The 16,662-nt window shown below is 43.9% G+C and overlaps 1 pseudogene; it reads left to right on the top strand.

The window, feature by feature from the left end:
- Positions 1-4,822: 4,822 nt before the first annotated feature.
- On the top strand, positions 4,823-14,672 carry LOC123935250 (annotated as a pseudogene).
- Positions 14,673-16,662: the final 1,990 nt, after the last annotated feature.

Below are 16,662 nucleotides of genomic sequence, written 5' to 3'. Positions count from 1 at the left end.
AGAAATATACAAATCCATGTATGGAAACACAACATAAAATAGAGGTAGCACTACAGATTGGGCATGAACAGAGGGACTCATCAGTCAGTGTGATGGGATAATTGGTGATTAATAGAAAAAAAAATAAAGAACATGGACTTTTCCCCTCACATGTAAAATAAACTTCATTACTGATAGATAAAGAACATGAAAAGGAAGCCTGTAAGAAACTTTTATAAGAAAATATACGGTAATGTTTCTCTGGGAAAATAAAATGTTTCTTGGACCTAATCCATCAGGAAATCCCCCGATATTCTAAGAGGCGGGCTGCTCCGCCGGGACCATTTATTGGGTTACGCTCAGATTTAAAAAACACATGTGTGCTTGAAACAACCTCACTGTCTACATAAAATCGTGTTCCATTAAGAGCAAATGCCTGCCTCCTTCTTCCAAATTTTCCAAGTTTCCCAGGGACAAGTTTCAGCTTAGGGAGATGCTGCAGAGCAATTTTGTAAATTGAGTTGGTGAACTTGACCTGGAGTTCTCCGCAGAATTGGGTTTTGATGAATGAACAATCAGATGAAAGTTTCTGCATCCATCCTCTGTTCATCTACAATTATTCAAACTTGAAATTGCCCAAGGCCCTTATGACCCTCCCTCTCAAAATGGGCCGTGGTCAAACAGAATGTTTCCCTGGCACAGTTCGGGGAAAATAAAAGGCTTTTGTTTGTGACTACGGTGTGGAGGATGGCACAGAGTCCCTCAGTGATTCAACCATCAGGGAAATAAAAAACAGCTCTGAAATCATCATCTGTTTAAGCTACCTACTTGCAAGAGTCTTTGAAGAGATTATTTTAGTCTACAAGCCATGCATTTTTAAAACACACCCTAGGAAAGAAATCGGGGTGTGAGCACCACTGATGTGCACAGATAAATGACTGTGTTCTCAGAGTTTTCTAATTGTGATGTTGTAAACTAGCCAGATCTCTCCCAAGACCAACAGGGACAAGACGCTTCATTCTGGTACACTCTCCAGCAAAAATATGTTTTTAATAATGCAACCCTAAGTGTTCACTCTGATAGTCAGCACCGCCGTGCGTCTGTCATAAAGACTGCCTGGGAGCCGCAGTGCCCGGAGCCAGCTGAAAGGATCGAGGTGTACGAGGTAAACTTAGCAAGGCAGCCAACTCACTCCCAGCCTACAGAGAATTCTTGGTGTACGCGTCCGAAGGGTCGCCCTTCTTCTGCCCCCAGAAACGCAGGATACGATTAAACTCTGAATTCTCTCCAACCTGTGCACGAAAATGACCTAAATGCCAAGGTTACTTTGTGGGCTTTACTGAAAAGGTGATTTCTTGATCCATAGTTTACACAGTGGCATGGTATCAGAGAATGAGATCAGGAACCTACATCCCACTCTCTCTACTCCACGGGAAAATGTTCTCATTCTGTACTCAGAGCTGCAAAGGAATTGGATGACTTAGTGATTGGTCGAAAAGTAGGTCTAATCCTTCCCACCTGATTAAGAGAGGGAACTGATCACACTTGTCCAACCATCAAACCGGAGCATGATGGTGTCTTCCATTCCAACTCTTGTATGGCTTGGACTTTTGGGTAAAGCCTCAGTCTTCATCCCCACTGCCCCAAGTTTTGCTTCTTGCCACAATGACATCCATGTCTCTAGGCAAACTATCATGACCTCATGGTGCTCAGGAGAAGGAAGGCTTAGATCCACATAGGTTCCCTGAATGCTCACTCTTCTCTGCAGCAGAAGCAACCTGTGTGGTCTGGCTGTTGGACTCGGTTGTATATCAGGGGAGTCTATCCTGTTGGGAGCATCTGGTTTATATGATGTATGTGAAAGACTTCCCTCCCTCTCGCCAGCCTCTGTTGACCCTCTAACCTTCTCAGCACCTCCTGTCTCTTCATTACGCGTGCATAAAATTCATTGCCTCACACAAAAGCTCACATGAGCCATAGGCCACTCCCCAACCTATGGAGACAGGTCCTTCAGATGTGTCTGTAAGCACATGAGACTACAAGCCATTGTGAGAGTTGGCTTTCTCTGATGGCTCGGCCATGGCCCCAGCAGACACCATGGAGACAGGATCAACTGCACTAGAGCATTCTCATAGGACCTCAATGTGTAGAGAGCTCCATCCTAAAACAGTTGAGGGAAATGAGGATCCTGGTTTCTAATCACTGCACACTCCTGCTTACAGTCTACCAGGAAAAAGGGGGTAGGCTTCCCGGTTCATTTCCCATGTCTATGTCATATTCTCAGGCAAGATGACGCCACGAAGTCAGCTCAGCCTTAAGAAGTGCTACAGCCTGAGTGTTAGTGACCCTCCAAAATTCACCTCCCACATTCGTTCCCCAATGGGATGGTATTTGGAAGCAGGGCCATTGGCAGGTGATTAGGTCAGGAGGATAGTGCCCTCAGAATGGGTTCAGTCCTGTTATTAAATATGCCCCAGAGGGCTCCCTCACCCCTTCTGCAACGGGAGGCAACTGCAAGAAGATGACCATCTCTGGACCAGGAAACACGCTCTGACAAGACACCGAGTCTCCCAGTGCCCTGATCTTGGAGTTCCAGCCTCCAGAATATGGGAAATGGATTCTTAGGTATGAACCACCAAGTCCATAGTATCCACTGCAGCAGCGCAAAACAACAAAGACAGGGGCAGAAATTCTCACGTCACCACTGAAGAAGCCTGATTTGGCCGGACGTTGCTGTGGAAATGTATTATTCCAGAGACCTGAGAACCAGATCAATGAAAACAAAAACACTGTCCTAGTTCGTCATACGTCACTTAGCAAGAATGCAGAGCATGTCACCCGGTGAAAGAACACTCCCTGAATTTCAAGCCAATTTCATCTCCTGCCTTCTCCACTCTTTTATTTATTGTTTAACAACTATTTAACAACGCCACGCCATAGCAACACGGACCCACTGGGGCGGTCACGTGATACTCCACACCGTTCCTCACAGCTGCACAGGAACCCTTTCCCATGACGACACTCAAAGAGGCGTTCAGTATAGGGTTAGTTGAGCTCAGAGTACTTCATGGAGGACCAGGCTTGGGAACGGGTGATTTATCCACTTTCAGGCCCCTGGGAGTCTTATCGTCCGACCCGCTGGAACATCTCAATTCAGGGGCTGCAGGGCAGGGATGTTTCATCTAGACGCACAGAAGGGTCACAGACAGAATCACAGACCACTATCCACGTAAGCCCAATATTGCGAGGTGATAAGAACAAAAACGGAAGACAAAGTTGCCTGATAGGAAGTAAGGGATCCTTGACGAGGCTGTGACGCAGAGGCCCCACAGTGAGGTCTGTGGCTCGGGCCACACGACCCGTCCACGGAACAGCATCTGATCAGTGGAAGGGCTTCAGCCTGCCAGAGGCAAGAGGATGCTGTGCTCAGCCCTGTTGCTCTGATTTTAACTGAGGCTCTGGATCCCCCATTCTCGTTGGGTGAATACAAGGTCCCAGAGTGTCTGCATTCGTGCCAATCTGTTATGGCAACTAAGGGGAATGAGAACTGGTTGGTGCCCACAGAGAAACACATGTCTGAACCCATGTGCAGAGCTGGTGACGGGGAATGGAGATGGGCAAGAAACCCACTGCTGGGGCAGGGCCATCGGGTGATGGGGACGGGCGTGGAGGGAAGGGAAGGGAAGGGAAAGTAGGGGAGGGGAAGTAAAGGAAGGGGAGGGGAAGGGATGGGTAAGAGAGGGAAAGAGAGGGGAGGGAAGGAGAGAAGGGAGGGTAAAAAAGCAAAGCAAAGATGTTCCATATGGCCTCAATGGACACTGACCACTGCCATAAGCTCCTATCACAGCAGATTACACATTTGTCCAATTATTTCAATCCTAAAGGCTTATACTGCACTTTCTAGGTCAGGTTCACAGTTTTCTATGAAATTTTAGGCGTTCTGAACATTGTCTGGCATGTACCTTCTATGGCATGTCTACCCGTCTCTGAACAACACATTGGCTGTCACTGTTATATTCCAAGCAAGAGTCACACCCCATCAATGAAGACACAGGGAAGCACATCTCTGTGTTAATACACTTAGTTCATTATCCACACCCTGTGTTTTCAGGGTATGAATTCAGGCCATACCTGAAATTACACTTGTGGATTCATCGCTCTGTCCTGTGTGTGTGTGTGTGTGTGTGGTGTGTGTGCGCACACGTGTGAATAAGATTTCAGCTACACCATATTGTCATCTGTGTTTTTCCTTGCCTTTGGAACTTGACTCACTGTTTAGGAAAAAAAAAAGGGGAACAGAGAAGAATTTCAGGACCTCACCCTGTTCCTGTGTTTCAATTATTCTGCTTTTAAAACCACATTAAGACCACCGGTAACGGCCCACATGGTAAGAGTGTTATGGTACAATTCACTTCGATGTTTGTCTCTCCAGGACAGGGTACTAAAGAAATATGAGGGAAGAGACAGTGCGGTCCTAATGAACATCATGCCACACAAAGAGACCATTTCCCAGACTAATGGCCCCTTTCAGGGACATAAATGCCAAGGCAAGGCAGGGAGCCTTCAGCTGATGACAACTTTCTAATTCTGTGAGCTTTCTTCTGTAGCAGACATCGATTTACGCAGCAACACTCAGTGCACTGGATAGAGAGAGACGGTTTGCTCCCTTCCTGGAAGAGCCATTTTTCTCTTCGTCTTAGTCCCTGGTTTTCATTCATTGCTCTTATTGAAAAAGTCTTTAAGAACATGTTCTATATCTCCATAGAAGAAATATTTGAACATTGAGTTAAATTTTGCTTCATGCTGTTTTGTTTTTTCACAATCTTTGATGAGAATTGTCACGATGACGTTGATTTCAAAGTTTCAACTTGGAGCAGGAGCAATGACTTCCACTGTGGACTTGGTATTAAAGCAAGTACCAGCCCCCTCTCCAGACGGACCCAATGTCATCCTAAACCCTAACAAGATTGCCAGGGGATCCATATGGGTCTTAAAGTTTGGGAAGCAAAAAAGTGAGGCAAGGCGAGGCATCTCCTTCTACAAAGTCAATCCAATGCTTTTCAAATTTGGATACATGATAAAAATTACATAAAGAGATTTAATAAAATATTTTGTTAAGGTTGTTCTATGGAAGAACTCACACTTTTTTTTTTAAAAGATTTTATTTATTTATTTGACAGACAGAGACCACAGATAGGCAGAGAGGCAGACAGAGAGAGAGGAAGGGAAGCAGGCTCCCCGCTGAGCAAAGAGCCGGATGCGGGGCATGATCCCAGGATTCTGGGATCATGACCTGAGCCGAAGGCAGAGGCTTTAACCCACTGAGCCACCCACGCGCCCCGAACTCACACTTTTTAAATGTACCCTTCCTTTGGGCTAATGTGCCACTGCCAAGATTAATAACTGTTTTAATTAGTGTTGAGAAGAAAATTTTTTTAAAATCCCTGGACTTTGCAAAAAAAACATAATATAAACATTGATTTGTATGTATGTATGTATGTGTGTATATATATATATATACCCACACACACTCAGAGGCAAATTTTTTTTTTAAATATATTTTTATTTATTTATTTGACAGACAGAGATCACAAGTAGGCAGAGAAGCAGGCAGAGAGAGAGGAGGAAGCAGGCTCCCTGCTGAGCAGAGAACCCGATGCGGGGCTCGATCCCAGGACCCTGAGATCATGACCTGGGCCGAAGGCAGAGGCTTAACCCACTGAGCCACCCAGGCACCCCGGCAAATTTTTTTTTTACTGAACCAAACAGCTGATCATGGATGATTAGAATTAAGAAAAGAAAGTAATAATAGGAGTAACTGGCTACCTCAGTCACTAGAGCATGACTCTATCTTGGGGTTGTGAGTTTGAGCCCCATGTTGGCTGCAGAGATTACTCACAAATAAAATCTTTTTTTAAAATCCTTAAAAAATGCACGTAGCATAAAACAACATGAATCGAGTGGATTTGAAAGTATCTGCGAAGAGAACCCAGACACTACGGGACAAAGCGGAGCTTTTAAATACCGAGAATATTTATTCGGAAGTGCCATACAAGCATCTCGTTCTGAGTATTTAAGGAGCCTGACACCTGCGCACATCAAGACCTGAAGGAGTGGAGATGATTCCCCACCTGCAAGTCAACAGGCCACCTGCCACAGTTTCATGAGTGTTGGCAGAAGACTAGAGATCCCGGGTCAGAGAAGAAGGAAACATTATTACTCACAGCACAACAGGAGCAGAAACACTACCATATTTTCATCAGTTCTGCCTGCCCCGAGATCCTTTGGGGTGAAGCAGATGTGCTGGGATGGAAGCCTACAGGGGCTGTGGGTTAAGTTCCAGGAGAGGAATCCTGAGCTCGAGGAACCTGAATGCTTTATTACAGGAAGTAGACACGGAACACCAGTGTGGTGCCGCCATCTTCCCAGGAACACATTTCGAAGGGACCACAAAACGTAGCAGTCTAAATTAATGAAAACTCAGTTACGCAGATATACTTTGCAATTAGGGCTTCTTAAAAAATGATTTGTCTTTGTGTGTGTCCAATTGAGCCAACATTTTAAACAGCAATTCAAGTATCTGTGAGTATGCTTCTATCACTTTCATTAAATCAACTTTATAAACTGAGGTTCATTAAGTATGCCTTGACATTTAACATACTAATAAATACAGGTCAAATATGAATGCATATGTACCATGGTAAAACACTGAAACTGAAAATCTGCAAAAAGGAGATGATGACCTTATCATTATCTTCTCACACAGGAATTTGCTGCTGATGTATAATGGAAGCAACAGGCATGACAACGGGTATCCATTAAGTGATAATAATTTGCCAGGCAGTGCACTAAGCTTTGTGTGTCAATGTCCCCCATAACTTACACAAAACCTTGGCTCCCATTGTGTTATAGGCATAACTATTTCATGCATCAAGATGGAGACGTTTAGAGAGCCTGCTTAGTTCAAAAAGTCGCATGAATGGCAGCAAGGCTCTGAACACAGGAGCAATCAAGTCATTCACATCCGCGTTTTTGGTAACAAAAACACAAATAAATAAATAGCTTAACCAGAGACCCTAAAAACACCTGATTCTATAGACAAAGTAATGGTTTCATATTTCTCACACCTGGGTATACTTGAAACCATTATATTGTATTTCTGTTTACAGTGAATGGAAAACTATTTAAAAGAAGAAAACACCTAAATTTGTGTCACCCAAGCTTTATGTAAAAATTACGTAGTATTTATGGTCTCCTGGATGCTAGAAACACAGGCACATTTTCATCCGTTTTCTCACTTTATGACAACAAAGAAAAATGTGCACAATCTCGATTTTTAAACAATTAAGCTTGTTCTTTGCATCTCACTCACATTTCCTCCTTACGCAGGCACACATTGTACAGCTGCTGTCTTGCCATGAATAAAATTTGGGTTTTGTCTTTGTCATTTAATTGACACAAATATTTTGAATGTTCTTATATAAACACAGAGATTATCATTTTAATGGCTGTGAGTTAGGTCTATCAGTTTACGAAAACGTTTCTCACTCATCTATCCACTAACATAGAATTGGTTTTAATTCCCCTTTTCATTCTTTTGGGTTATTTCCAAACATGTATTTATATGTATATAAAAGCATGCATAAGTATGGGGTATTTACCCTAAAGATACAAACGTAGTGATCCGAAGGGGCACGTGCACCCAAATGTTTATAGCAGCAATGTCCACAATAGCCAAACTATGGAAAGAACCTAGATGTCTATCAACAGATGAATGGATAAAGAAGATGTGGTATATATATTCAATGGAATACTATGCAGCCATCAACAGAAATGAAATCTGTCCATTTGTGACGACATGGGTGGAACTAGAGGGTATTATGCTGAGTAAAATAAGTCAATTAGAGAAACACAACTATCATATGATCTCCCTGATATGAGGAAGTTGAGAGGCAATGTGGGGGGTTTGGGGGGAAGAGAAGGAAAAAAATGAAACAAGATGGGATCGGGAGGGAGACAAACTGTAAGAGACTCTTAATCTCACAAAACTAACAGGGTTACAAGGGGAAGGGGGGAGGGAGATGGTGCCTGGTTGATGGACACTGGGGAGGGTATGTGCTATGTTGAGTGCTGTGAAGTGTGTAATCCTGATAATTCACAGATCCGTACCCTTAGGGCAAATAATACAGTCTATGTTAATAGAAATAATTAACAAAAAAGCATATATATATACATATATACGTAAAAGCAATATTAAACAATGACATAGGGGGGCACCTGGGTGGCTCAGTGGTTTAAGTCTCTGCCTTCGGCTCAGGTCATGATCTCAGGGTCCTGGGATCAGGCCCCGCATCAGGCTCTCTGCTCAGTGGGGAGCCGGTTTCTCCTTCTCTCTCTCCCTGCCTCTCTGCCTACTTGTGACCTCTCTGTCAAATAAATAAATAAAATATTAAAAAAAAAAACAATGACATAGGTATTCATTTATAAGCCACTTAAAATACTCTTATCAAATGGCCTTTCAAAAGCTCTGAACCAACACTGTGTGACAACAGAAATTTCTTTATAAACGTAGTGCCACAGATCCCCATTATTGTATGTCCCCACACTCCAAATTTATTAACGTAAAATGGAGCATCATTGGGGGGGGGGTCTCAGTGTAACCAGTTGCAAGGAGCAAAGCCTGTTCAAGCTAACTGGAGATCTGCTGATACATTGCTCAACCACAGCCAGAGGCAAAGGAAAATCTGTAACGCGGGGGCTCGGAAGCCAAGAGAGGAAGAGAGAGGAGGAAGATCTGCAGGACGAGAACAGAAGGCGCTCCTTCATCATCTGTCTGCTCTGTGCAGCGCCTCTCCTGTCTTCCAGGAAGAACTAACACAATCTCTTGAGTCACTCATGGTAACAAACTCTCCAGAGAATTCGATTTACTCTCCACCTTCTGACGGCTCCTGCCCCAGCTTCCAACACTGCAGCGGCACGTCTTTCCCTCCCCGTGCAAACTGCTGACACAAACAGGACCTGGAAGTGACAGTATTCTCAGAGAGGACATTTCCTTGAAGGACATGCATTGAGATGCCCTGGGGGTCCAGGTAAAAGGCAGATCCTGCTAATCTGCATTTCTAACAACCTCCCAGGTGATGCTCCTGATTGGGGGACCAGACCTTGAGCCACAAAGGAGGAGACCACCGGTTCTCCAAATTGGCTGCAAGACAGAATCACCAAGGGGCGTCTGGGTGGCTCAGTGGGTTAAAGCCTCTGCCTTCAGCTCAGGTCATGATCCCAGGGTCCTGGAATCGAGCCCCACATCGGGCTCTCTTCTTAGCAGGGAGCCTGTTTCCTCCTCTCTCTCTGCCTGCCTCTCTGCCTACTTGTGATCTCTGTCTGTCAAATAAAAAAAAAAAAAAAAAAAAAAAAAGACAGAATCACCAAGAGTGGTTTAACACACTAATTTAAAAAATATGTATTTTTATTAACACATAGTGTATCATTTGTCTTAGGGGTACAGGTCTGTGAATCATCAGGCTTACACGCCTCACAGCACTACCCGTACTAACTTAAACATCCTGAAGCTGAGAATTACATTGTTTCCCTACAAGGACAATTCCCTTCCCTACTGGACCACTGGCAGTATCAGAAGACATTTTTTTTGTTATTACAACGTAGAAAAGGGATGCTAGGTTACACGCGTGGAAAATTTTGAGGTTAGAGATGCTGCTGAACACTTTGGAGAGCACGGGACAGCCCCAGAGAAAGCATAATCTAGCCCCAACATCCGTGCCTGCAACGTTGAGACCCTTGGGGAGCTTTCCTCCAAATCATGCTTAGTACACCCGCTGTTTACTGGTACAAAATTAACATCAAAATACCACACTGATGGATAATTGGCTAATACATGTGGCAACAGGTTAACGGAGCAAATTGACTTTTTCTAACTGTGACACAGACTAGAAGAAGCCAGCACTGTATTTAGTTCTCTCATCAAATACAATAGGACAGGAGAGGAGAAGTCTGCCTGTTTTGGCAAATTCCGGAGGGCTTGCCTTTGAAACTGTCCTTTCATTGAAACCATGAATCCTGCAAGGCAGATTGTGGAGAAAGATCCATTGTGCCGTGTTGCTTTTAAATCTCAAATTCCACAGGAACGCCTTCCGTGTGGTTTAACATGTTATTCTTTGCATTGTGCAGTGTAGCTAAGTGCTTTACAAACAGGGTGTTTTATGACCTGCTTGAAAAGTAAACTACCCCGCATCGGCAGGATGAAAGTGGAGGCTGGCTTGTACCACTGAATCAAAGAGATAAACTTAGCACTCTGCGGAAAGTTGCAGGGGATGCTTCTTAGAGAACCACTCAGGAAGGGCTTTTTTATGAATTTTGTTTCATGCAGTAGCTTATCTTGTATTTTCTGTATTTCCTTTGGAGTGCTGCAAAAATTCTTCACAGAAGGAAAAAAAAAACCCCTCAGTTGGCATTTTTACTGAAGCACAGAAACCAAATCTATGAATCGAACAAATGAAAAGAAAGCATATTTGTCACCCAGGACTCCAGAAGCAAAAAAAAAATCAAAAGACTGGAAGACAGGAATTATCAGGAAGTTTTATATAACATTCCAGTAAATGACATTAATGAAAGAGCTTTCGGTGCTGATGCCAATGGTTAACTCATAACTCCCTAAGTTAAATAAAAAAAATAAAGAATAAACCAATGACACTCAACTTTTTTTTTTGACCATCAACTTTTTTTTTTTAAATATTTTATTTATTTGACAGAGAGAAATCACAACTAGGCAGAGAGGCAGGCAGAGAGAGAGGAGGAAGCAGGCTCCCTATGGAGCAGAGAGCCCGATGTGGGGCTCGATCCCAGGACCCTGGGATCATGGCCTGAGCCGAAGGCAGAGGCTTTAACCCACTGAGCCACCCAGGTGCCCCTGATCTTCAACTTTTGATGAGTGTGTGTATACATATAGGTGTGCACACACATTCACGTGCACACACACACACACACACACAGAACTTGCAGGATGGACTTACAACACAAAGGTTCATGAGTCAGATTTTTTACATAAATATGCTTTTAAGCATAGGTTGAGCTTGCTGTATACACATGAAAATGCATGTTTTATTTTGCCACCTTATTATAAGATAAAAAGATGGAAAAAGAAAAAGAGTAGTTCAAGAGTAGACAGTATCACGAACAGAATGACTATCATTCCCAATGGTTGAACTGATCAACCAATAGCCAGTCCTGATTGCTAAATATTCAGAAATTGGGGTCATTACAGGGACTCAGACTCCAAAAGAGCATTTTTAAATACTTCTAAAATAGTCTACATATGAAATGGTTTTCATACAATCCCTATTTTTTTCAGCCTAAAAATTAAATTATAGTTACTCTCAGTATGTCTTAAAATCTTCCTAGGACATCACAATGGGCCCTCTGACTTTCTGCAAGACTCCTCTGTGCATTTCCTCCAAGCAAGAGCTGCCCCAGCTGCCCAGACCAAATCAAAGAAAACTTCACCCAATCCCAACCGAAGGAGTATTGTGGTGGGGGATTGGCGTGCGCGGTCCACTCTTGCAGTCAGGCAATTCGAAGGAAGACCATGCATAGTTTGGCCAGAGAAGCACTTTCTGGTTTGCGGCATTGGACCAACATCCCAAAGGAAGTTGTTGATTGTATCGTCTTTGGTCCTAATGATGTGGCTAGAGAGGCTGACTACAGAGCTGGCTTCTCTGACAAGACTCGTGCTCACGCCATCACGAAGGCTTGCAGCTCTGCCCACCAAGCCCAAGAATACACGTGTTGGTTTGATAAATAACTTCTGGGCAGGGTGGTGTGGTCATGGCAGTGAATGTCTGGAGGCTATATTTATCATTCAAGGAAAATAAGGAGCATGACGCTTGATCTTCATGAGGTCAAGACTTTGGGTCAGCGAGCATCCTTAGTCTCTAACTTCAGACTAAATTTCCTAACGTTAGCGCTCCCTGCAGTGGCTAAGTTCTCCACTCCTGAGAAAATGGGCCACTGTGCAGATGGACTGACCACTGGCTTTGTTCTTTCCCACAAGGACTGGGATGAGTACACCTTGCCCTTACACAGCTTGGCCAAGAAGGCACAGGACTCCTGTCTGATGTTCCACCCTTCAAAGTACCAGGAAAAGATACTGCTCACAAAGATGATGGAATTTCTCCTTCTTCTCTGGAGCAGATGGCCAAACTCGAAACTGCATTTATCAAGCCCTATGGCACGCGACAGCTGCCATATTCTTCTCTCCTGACTGATGGTCGATCGGCAATGCTCCTTACGGCAAAAGAAAAAGTTCTGGCCATGCGTTATCCTTCGGAGGCACATGGGAAAGATCTTGTGTATGTTTCCCAGGAACCGAAAGATCAAATTTCACTTGGACCCATGTATCGAGAAGTTCTGGAAAAGGCAGTATTAACAATGAACGATATTGATGATTTGGAACCTCATGAAGCCTCAAGACGTTTCATGAAGCCTCATGACCTCTCATGAAGTCTCATGACGTCTCATGAAGCTTCTCAATTCGGAAGGTGGCTAGTTTTAAGACCGTGGATTCTGATTGGTTTGCACATAACTACGTGGGAAGAAACACCAAAGTTGGATCACCACCTTTGAAGAAAGAGGTTTCACACGTAGACTATTTTAGAAGTATTTAACAACGGAGGTGGACCCTGGGACACCAATCTGGAGCTAATGGTTGCCAGTTGGTCAAGGCGGCTGCCAAGATCATGGAAGGATGGAAGCCAGTAAGGCTTAGTGGCTGCCCGGGCAGCTGCAGGGCCAGGTGATGGTACGTTAGGGCAAGCTAATCCAAGATAAGAGAAAAAAAGGTGATGTGGGACACTCACTTTGGGCAGTGCCAAGTGAAATCTGGAGCCCCAGCTCCACCTGGGAAAACACAAATTGTGACCTTCTGTGAAATACTTTGGAATGAAGCCTTATGAGTGTTCTGAGCTTTCCAGTAATCCTGGCTTACTGTTACTGCCTTTGGAGGGATTTCGTAGTGACCAGAACCTCACGCCCTTAAACACCCACATTGAAGCAACTATTTTTGGTCGCTAGTTGCATTAAAGGCTAACTGAGTTGTTGCATTTGGGGCAAGAGGTTAGCTGGGAATTGGAATCGTCTTGCAGCATTTCCAGATTTCATGCCTTCCTATTTGGGACCCAAGGAGAAGTGTTTTCTATAACATACAAAGCTATGGGCCTAAAGACGCTTACTTACAGAAAGAGAATTCAGTTTCACGTGGCTGAAAACTTGCAGCAAATGTTTACATGTAGAAGTACCCTGTTAACTTTAATGAGGTGAAAAAAATTTAAAGAAAAAAAGAAATAAATTATATACCATGTTTCATTTTATTTTGTATTAAAGAGAGAGTCAAGGGTCTCAGCTCACGTCCCCAAATCTGTGATGGGGTTTTGTGAGGAACTAATATTCATGCAGTAGACAATGTGATTTTTTTTTTTTTTACATTTCTTGCATATTTCATCTTCACAGAAACACACTTTAGTTAAGATGGAATTGGTAGAGAGAGAACGTGAACATGAATTTTATTTGCAGGAGGACACAAGGCCAGTATTGGAATTGGAGTCTGAACCCAAAGCCACGGGTCCTGGACCATCTCCTGCTCTCTCACATCACTGGGGATATCCCTCCAACATTTCTAGGATGTGTCTACCCAGACTCATTCGAATGCACATTTTGAGTAGAAACCTGACTTTCAGCCAATGTACTGCTGGTGCAGACTGATTAGATCAGAGGTAACACCCAGTACGGATGGAGGAGGTCATTAACACAACCAGATGAGTTAAACCACAGCCAGTTCCCAAAGAGGACCCTGGACCTCGTCCCTACATTTGGCTTTGTGATTCTCCTCAGCGATCTGGCTACCTTCTCTCTGCCGTTAAGCCTTGTAGTGGGGACTTTTCAAATAATCTGGAGCTGACCGGGATGTCCTACCAGGTTTGGGGATGGCCTGCCACCCTGATGTCATTTGAGTAGTGTGTCTACGTTTAGGTACTCCGCCAGCATTGAACAGGCATATAAGGATGGGTGGACGCCTTGAGTGAGCCAGACCCAGAATCATAACCTCATGAGGTTCAGTAAAGCAGGGAGAGATTTTTGGAAGAAACTAAGGAGCCCTAGACATGGACTGGCTCCTGGGCTTTGGCCAACCGCCCAATAATGGCAAGCAGTGATCCTGCCCACTCCTCAACCCCATCCCCCATGCCTGCCATGCTCTCCAAGACTTCTCAGCACAATCACATGATAAGACATTCTATAAATGGATCATGGAAAACTCTATAAATTTAATCTCTCCATACATGATTACACCGTGTATTTTTTTGATGTTAACAATACAGACGCTACTCATAGGCACATACTTTGGACCTCTGTGACTTTAGAGGTAAATTCCTATTCATTTTTACCTAATTATTTACTGCTTCATTTTATAATACATGCTTATGTCGCATTCGCATTAATAAAATGCGTATGTGTGGGTGCCTGTATATTCTGGACATTGTCTATTTTGGCCATATTTATCTGAAAAGGATCCTTTTGAATAAAACTGTTCCCTTCCCATAGGTTTCAAAAGACTTTCCAGCTTTGATTCATCAACCATTATCTGTGTCGGACTAAACAGGTGTCCTTTATTGAAATGCCAGACATAAGCCTTTTAAACTTTGAATTTCCCAGCTCTGTAGAGTTGGCTCCTGTGCATTAGAGTGAGGATAAGCTCTCTTTAGGGTCATCTGCTTAAAGATGAGCACAGGATATTTGGCTAAATTAGGTGTAAGGAGACATTAGCATGTGGGCTCACTTCCAGGCAGGCAGACAGGCAGGCAGGTGCATCCTTGTGATCACAGAGCTCCAAATAGTGGTTTGCAGGTGGAGTCCACGCAGAGAGGATGCGTGGCAGGGGAGGGCAGAAGGGAGCAAGCTGGCGGTGGGGTTCTTCTGAGGGCGTGGCTATGCTCATGGTCTGGTTCCCCAGTGCTTGGAGACTAACTCGGGGGAAATCACAGACACCAAGAGCAGACTGATTAGATAAGAGGTAACAGCCAGTATGGATGAACACGCGGTAGGCAAGATCAAGGGACAGGAGCCCACGCCTTGTCAGCCTTATGAAAAGGTGATGGCTTCAGTTAGCCACAAGCAACGCCCTGTAGGTACAAGGAGGATTCGGGAAGGGAAGCCAAGCGACGAGACGCCAGCTAGGATGCCAAGCCATGCCCTCAGTGTAGACACCAGCATTGTGTGGGCACAGAACGTTTTTCTCCAGGAGAAGCTGAAACGCTGACCTGGACGTACAGACGACTGGCACAGAAATGGGACAGTGAAGAGAGATGAGTGACATTTGACCGGAGCCATTTGGCTGCGGGGAGTATCTACAATGTGTCTGATGCACCCAACAGGCTTCACCGTCTTGCGCGGACATCCTACCATCAGACGCACCGGTGCTGGGCTTGTCAGAATCAACAACCATTGTCTTTGCCTCATGAGTATAGCCGTGTGCTCCAACAATTACGTTGGTGCAGAATGTGTGTTTGCCGCCAAGGCATCCAGACGTGTCCCTGAAAGAAATACTCAAAGACTTTGCAGGATTCAGGAGCATCTCGGGTGTCCGCTGGTCACTCTACACTCCAATTCCTCTTTTGTCAAGAGTTGAGTAGTAAGTCAAAATCTAGGTCTTCCCCAAAGGACTGATTCTTGTTGTGTATACGCCGAAAGAATGCAGAGAACCTGCATGGTTGTGATTAAAAAACCCAAAGATCGGGGCACCTGGATGGCTCAGTGGGTTAAGCCTCTGCCTTCGGCTCAGGTCATGATCTCAGGATCCTGGGATCGAGTCCCACATTGGGCTCTCTGCTCAGCAGGGAGCCTGCTTCCCCCTCTCTCTCTGGCTGCCTCTCTGCCTACTTGTGATCTCTCTCTCTCTCTCTGTCAAATAAATAAATTAAAAAACAAACAAATAAGTATCTGGCTCTAATGAGATTATTTATTTTTACGGATTTTTTTTTAATGTATGGGGAAATGCTGCCCTACTCTAAGTGATTTTAGCCCTCCTCAAGTTAAGGTTTGACTTAATACATTCCTCTGGCCAACACCGTATGCATTAATCATCGCAGCTGCCAGAAATCGGGCTGTCAGTGGGAGGGAGTGAGCGCCAGAAATTAAGTCGGTGTTTGTTCAAAACATGAAATCATAAGATTTAAGTTAAATTGAGAGCACAGCAAGGAAATGGTTTCCCTAACTGTGACAGAAATGAACATCTCACACCATCATCCGCTAATAATGTACCATAGTAAAATGTTATTACAACGAAGCATTTCTTTCACAAGCCACCTGTTGAAGTTTTCAAAAAAGAAACGGAAAAAAAATCACATTAAATTATTTTTTCCTGCCTACCCCCACAGGCAGGCAGGTACCTTATTTCACAGGCATAATAAAAATCTCCAAAAATCGTTTGAAATACCACGGCTACGAAATATGCTAATGGTAGCAAAAGGAAAAAAAATCTGTATTCTAAAACTTTATCTCAACTTTTATTAGCACTTGGGGAAGGAAAAGGAGAAAAAAAAAGATAAGGTGAATTTTTCAAATGCAAACCTCTCTTTTCTTTTTTTTTTTTTTAGATTTTTTTTTTTATTTATTTATTTG

Source organism: Meles meles, chromosome X (assembly GCF_922984935.1).
Source record: "Meles meles chromosome X, mMelMel3.1 paternal haplotype, whole genome shotgun sequence".
In the NCBI taxonomy this organism is placed as follows: Eukaryota; Metazoa; Chordata; class Mammalia; order Carnivora; family Mustelidae; genus Meles; species Meles meles.
The sequence above is the reverse complement of the archived record's forward strand: the minus strand, read 5'-3'. Positions and strand labels throughout refer to the sequence as shown.